This window comes from Manis pentadactyla, chromosome 5 (assembly GCF_030020395.1).
Source record: "Manis pentadactyla isolate mManPen7 chromosome 5, mManPen7.hap1, whole genome shotgun sequence".
In the NCBI taxonomy this organism is placed as follows: Eukaryota; Metazoa; Chordata; class Mammalia; order Pholidota; family Manidae; genus Manis; species Manis pentadactyla.
This window is the reverse complement of record NC_080023.1, coordinates 81,263,608-81,269,551: the sequence shown is the minus strand read 5'-3', so window position 1 is coordinate 81,269,551 and position 5,944 is coordinate 81,263,608. Positions and strand designations below refer to the sequence as shown.

Sequence of the window (5,944 nt, the reverse complement as noted above, 5' to 3'; positions counted from 1 at the left end):
GTATCTATGTATATATGTTTTTAGGTGTGGTTAATTGAAAATAAATATCATAGGAAGTATAGAATTTCCATAATAATGAAACACAAAATTGACTTCAAGACAAATAATATACCAAATAATGGCAAGTTCACTGAAAACCTAACCATCAATAGAAATAGAAAGTATTTTCAAGAAATGGTTCTTCTACTCTTTCCTCTTGGCCTGCTGCTGAGTATTCTGATGTTGCTATGGGCCATTGCCCCACCTTGTGTTACTTGTATTGTAAGAACAAGCCATACCCAAATTTTTACTTTTGCTAAGGTATCTCTGGTACCAAGATCCACATATTTGACCTGGGGTAGAAGAAGGCAAAAGTGGATGAGTTCCCGATCTGTGGCCACGTGATGTCAGATGAATATGAGCAGCTCTTGTCTGATGCCCTGGAGGCTGCCCATAATTGTGCCAAAAAGTCCATGATGAAAAGCTGTGGCAAAGATGGCTTTCACATCAGAGTGCGGCTCCACCCATTCCATGTGTTCCGCATCAATAACATATCCTGTGCTGGGGCTGACAGACTCCAGACAGTTATACGGGATGCCTTTGGAAAGCCCCAGGGCATGGTGGCCAAGTTCCATATTGGCAACGTCATCATGTCCATCTGCACCAAGCTGCAGAGCAAGGAGCATGTGATTGAGGGTCTATGTAGGGCCAAGTTCAAGTTTCTGGCTGCCAGGAAATCTGCATCTCCAAGAAATGGGGCTTCACTAAGTTTAATGGGAATGAGTTTAAAGCTGTTGATGTTGTCATCCCAGGTGTCACAGTTCTGGATTTTCTAAATCAGGTCCCTGATGTGGCATAACAGACTTGCCTTAGTTGGAGAAGTGGGTCTTTGGCTTCTCTCCATCTGCTAGAGAATTTCTTGGTATGTAACTAAAGAGGATCTTCGATTTTCACATTTGGCTTTTAATTGTTTCTCATTCATTCTGAGCTATTCATAATATTTCTGCTGAGCATCACAATATAGTGCTGCTGAACAATAGCTATTTGATCCATGTATCCAGTAGCTATTTTCTCCATACATCTCAAACTTGATACAACAAACCTGCTAATTCATCCCCTTCCAAGCTAGTACATTTCCTTCTACCCTCTCAATTCTCCACAGTGAATATTTTAACAACTGGACCACTGCCTTGTGCCACAGGCTGTTTGTGATTCACCTACCATTAGTGAATGTGTATTTATTGATAGCCAAGTTATAAATGATCTTATCTTATTCCTGTCTTTTGGACTACTAGGACTAGCTGTGGTCAGTTCAGTTCCTTAGAAGCATATGCTTAAATAAACTTTGGAATGTGAAATACGTTTCCGAAATCAGGATATATGAAGGGAAGGAAAAGGAAATAGTTTTGGGGAATGGAAGCAGTAGAACTCTAATGTAAACCAGATAAAGCCTCAGCCATCCTGGTGGGGACTCTGGAGCAAGTATTAAACATTACAGAGCCCCTGTCAGGCTGAAAAGACCTGGGTTTTGTACTCCTACCTCACTCAGGAGTCAAAGAATGTGAGTTGCTCTGTAAAGAGAATTAATCAGGGTTCTCCACAGAAACAGATCCAGTTGGGTGTGTGTGTGTGTGTGTGTGTGTGTGTGTGTGTGTGTGTGTGTGTGTGTGTGCAAGCATATATATGTGTGTGTCTAGAAAGAGAGAGAGAGACTTATTATAAGTAAGTATAAATTATGAGTGGATCATGATTCTAACTGGACAGTTAAGGAAATGCAGACAGGAGAATTTTTACAGGGATAAATGAAACACAGGGCAAGAGGTTCCTGTGAGTCCCAAATACAGCTAGTGGGAGAATTAGTGAAGGAAGTGAAAGTTATGAGTTGTGGTCACAGTCTGGGTTACTAAAAGTATGATTTGTGGTGAAACAGTCAAAATGAGTCAGGAATGGACTTGAAAATGGGTATCTAAAGTAGAAGTTGAGGGAACAAGAGACTTCCACGTGATTGGATGATCTCTAGGCTTTTGAAGACATCTAGAATGGTGGGAAGATCAGGAGCAGGAAGAACTGTCATGGACAAGGCAATGCCCTTTCAAAGCGTGAAGGACAGGAGCCAGGAGGGCTGGGAGCTGCTCTGGGAAAGTGGGGTAGGAAGGTGTGTGAGCTTCAAGTAAGAAGTTTTAATCATGAGGGCAAACATGGGACACTCTAAATAGAGCAGCAGGTACAAGAAAGAACATTAATCTTGCAAATTTAGTACAGAGAAATGAGTATCGTCCACCTTTGAAGGCTTCTGAGGAAACAGAAGTATTAATTCTAGAGAATAGAAAAGAGATTTCTGTTTTTAAGACAAAGAATGGGGATTCTAGAGGATATAGCAGAAAGGATTAGAAGAGAAAATTTGATTTCAGTTTCAAGATGAGAGTACTAGAGAAGAAGGGAGCCCAGAGAACTACTTTCTCTGGGGCTACATCTCTAGATACCACTCAAGACACCAAAGATAATAGGGCTGTGAGACATGGCAGATGCTGCTGTCATCAAGGGCCCTTCATGACAAACCCTGTTGAGAAGAGGGTTGCAGTCCAGGCATCGATAGTCAATGGCTTAGGCAGTGTGCCTGCCAACAACAGTCTGGGTTATGTGAAACTGGAGCAGAACTTTCCTTGGCTGTGTGTTTGAGAGGATTCAGATGAAGCAGGGACAAACGTTGGTGATGATGTTAGAGGGTTTTGGAAGACTGCTTTGTGGACTTCTGTGTTAGGCAGAGCAGATCCATGTATTCACTAAACAAGCTGCAAAACACAATGGCATTATGATAGCAATGTGTCATAATTTACTTATTTTAGATCTGGATAATATTTATTTTATCTACTACCCTCAATTTATGTTTTAAGTCTCTAAGTAGAAACTGTCATTCATGGTAAGCTTATGACACAAAATTTAGACTCTTCTCTATAACAAAAGCTTAAACGATTAGGGAAATTGATGACATTCTTTCAGCCCTTCTCTGATTTATTGTCACTAGTACTTTAGGACATCTCAGGAGTAGGCAGTTTGCTGTATGCACATCATGAAACTGAACTTCAAGTCATTTATTGGTTATTTTTCTTGACTGAATCTCTGTCTCCACAATTCGTCTCTCAAGCTCTTCTGTGCATGTGCTCCTCAGTGTTCCTCTTCTCCTTTCTTTCTTCTCCCATCCCTTCCTCTCCTGTCCTTGTTTTATTCCTTCTTCATTTATCCTTTTTTTAAAAATTTCCTTGTACTTTCTTTTACCCTGCTTTTCTTTATCACTTTTCCTTTTGTCTGATTCTTTTTTAGATCAGTTAACTATTCTTTTGGGTTAAGTAACCCATGTTTTGGGGTTTGTATGCCCTTTATGAGATAATTTAGAAATTCATAAAATAAGGTGGAAAAGAAAAGTTTAGTAAATTGGTGAGAACAATATAGAAAGGTAAAATCAGAGAGAAAAACCAAGAAAAGGAGAGAAAGAAAGAAAAAGGAAGCAGTCAACAAAAAACAATGAAGAATGAAATGTTAGCGTTTGACTTCTTTGAATATATATATTGAGGAGAAAATAATGGTAAGTAAAATAGGAAATTTGCCAAAGAGTAATTCACATTATAATCTAAAACATTAGTATATTTATTTAGGTCTATGCCACTCTCCTCTTAGCATATGGTTTTATGAATATTATTTGTGATCTAATTACCTGATTAACCATAGTTTATATCTTGACCTATTCTTTATACTCGAACCTCCTACAGGTTTACTCTGTTTGGCAGAGCCACAGTGTCCTATTAGGGGAAAAATGATTCTTTCAGTGAAGGGAGAGAAATAAAGAGAAAAATACACACACACAAAAGATTTCCTTTCTGTAAAAGTATGGTTCCCTGAAAGCAGTTAGTTTTGTCTATCTAGAAATATTCAACTGTATTCTGCAGAATGAACTTAATGTCCATATCATTTTTTTAATTAAAATTTTTATTGAGATCCTTTAAGATTTACATGCAGTTGTAAAAAGTTTAAAGAGAAAGCCAGTGTAACATTTACCCAGCTTCCCCCAATGACAACTTACAAAACTCTAGTAGTATTTTGGGACAGAATATTGTCATTGATTCAGAGAGCTGATTTTATTCACATTTTTCCAGTTTAATTTGTACTTGTGTGTTTGTGTGTGTGTGTTTGTGTTGTATTTGAGTGTATGTGTGTGTGTGTATTTAGCTATGTGCAATTTCATCATATGGGTAGGTTACTGTATACACTGTTACAGTCAAGATACAAAATAGTTCCATAATCACAAAGATCCCCCATGTTACCGTTTATAACCACATCAACCTCCGTCCCTGTTTCTAACCCCTGGCAACTAGTAATCTGTTCTCCACTTCTAAACATTTTTAATTTCAAGATGCTATATAGATGTAATCATAAAATATGAAACTTTTTTGGAATGTGTATTCAGTATCATTCACTCAGTCTTATTCCATCCATTCACGTGTCAGTGATTTGTTTCTTTTACGTGACAGTTTGTTATTCATCTCTGAAAAACATTTGGATTGGTTCTAGTTTTTTACTATTACAAGTAAAGCTATTATGGACATTCATGTACATGTTTTTAATTCTATGGGATAAATGCCCAAAAGTGCAATAGCATTTTAGTTATGTAAGAAACTTGGAAATTGCTTCTGTAGTGGCTGTTAACATTTCACATTCCTACCAGCAATATATGAATGATCTACATCCTCACCAGCATTTGTCATGTCACTATTTTTTTAATAGCGTTATGATAGATATATAGTGATATCTAATTGTTTTAATTTGCATTTTCCTAAGGGCTAATGATGAACTTCTGTTAATTTACTAATTTGCCATGTTTGTATACTCTTAGTGAAATGTCTGTTTATGTCTTTGCCTATTTTCCAATTGGATTTTTTTTTTTACTGAGTTCTTTTTATATTCTAGATATCTGTCCTTTGTCAGTATGTGATTTGCAAATTTTCTCCCATTCTGTTGCTTTGTCATTTCAGCCACTTAACAAGAACTGTCAGAGAAAATATTTTTTAATTTGGAAAAGTCCAAATTTATCAATTTTTCTTTTGTTATTTTGCTTTAAAATATACAAATACAAAATATTTTTTAAAAAATCTAGCTCTAGATCCCAAATATTTTCTGTTTAGTTCTAATAATTTTTTATTTTTTCATTTTACATTTAAACCTTTGTTCCATTTTGATTTAATTTGTGTATAAAGCTGTATAGTTGAGGTTTATTTTTTTGCCCATGAGTATCTTATTGCTTCATTACCATTTGTGAAATGATGTTGGATTGAATCATGAATTACACCATTGTCAGTAATCAGTTGAGAAAGTTTGTGTGGCTCTAAATTCTAGGTTTACTATTTGGTTCCATTAATGTCTTTGTTCTTTTTCCAGTAACACTGTTTTAACCCCTATAGCCATCTAGTAACACCTAGTAACAAGTAGAGTGACCCCTCTCATTTTTACTTCTTTGCCTAAGTTATTTTAGCTCTTCTAAGACCTGTGCCTTTCCATATCATTTTTGAAGTGAACTTATCTATATAACAAAAATCTTGTTGGAACTTGATAGGAATTGCATTAAACGAGGTCAAAGCAGACATCCTCACCTTTTTCCCTGTCTTAAAGGGAAAATTGTAGTCTCCCCACATTAAAATGTTAGCTGTAGGTTTTTTATAGATTTTTTTATCAAGCAAAGAAAATTCCCATGTACTTCTAAGTTGCAGAAAGTATTTTTTCTTGTAAATGCCTTTATTTCCATTAATTCCTGAATAAAAATTTCAATGAAAATGGAATTTGTGGTTGACGCTGCTTTTTATTTCATCACCTGAAAACTATTACATCACTTTCTCTGGCTTCCATGGTTTCAGATGAAAAATATAAATGTAACCGGACCCATGCTCATTCTACTTACTGCTCAACATGCTAGTAA

The 5,944-nt window shown here is 36.3% G+C and overlaps 1 pseudogene; it reads left to right on the top strand.

The window, feature by feature from the left end:
- The first annotated feature begins 227 nt into the window (after window positions 1-227).
- LOC118926720 (60S ribosomal protein L10-like) lies at window positions 228-673 on the top strand (annotated as a pseudogene).
- The last annotated feature ends 5,271 nt before the right edge of the window (window positions 674-5,944 follow it).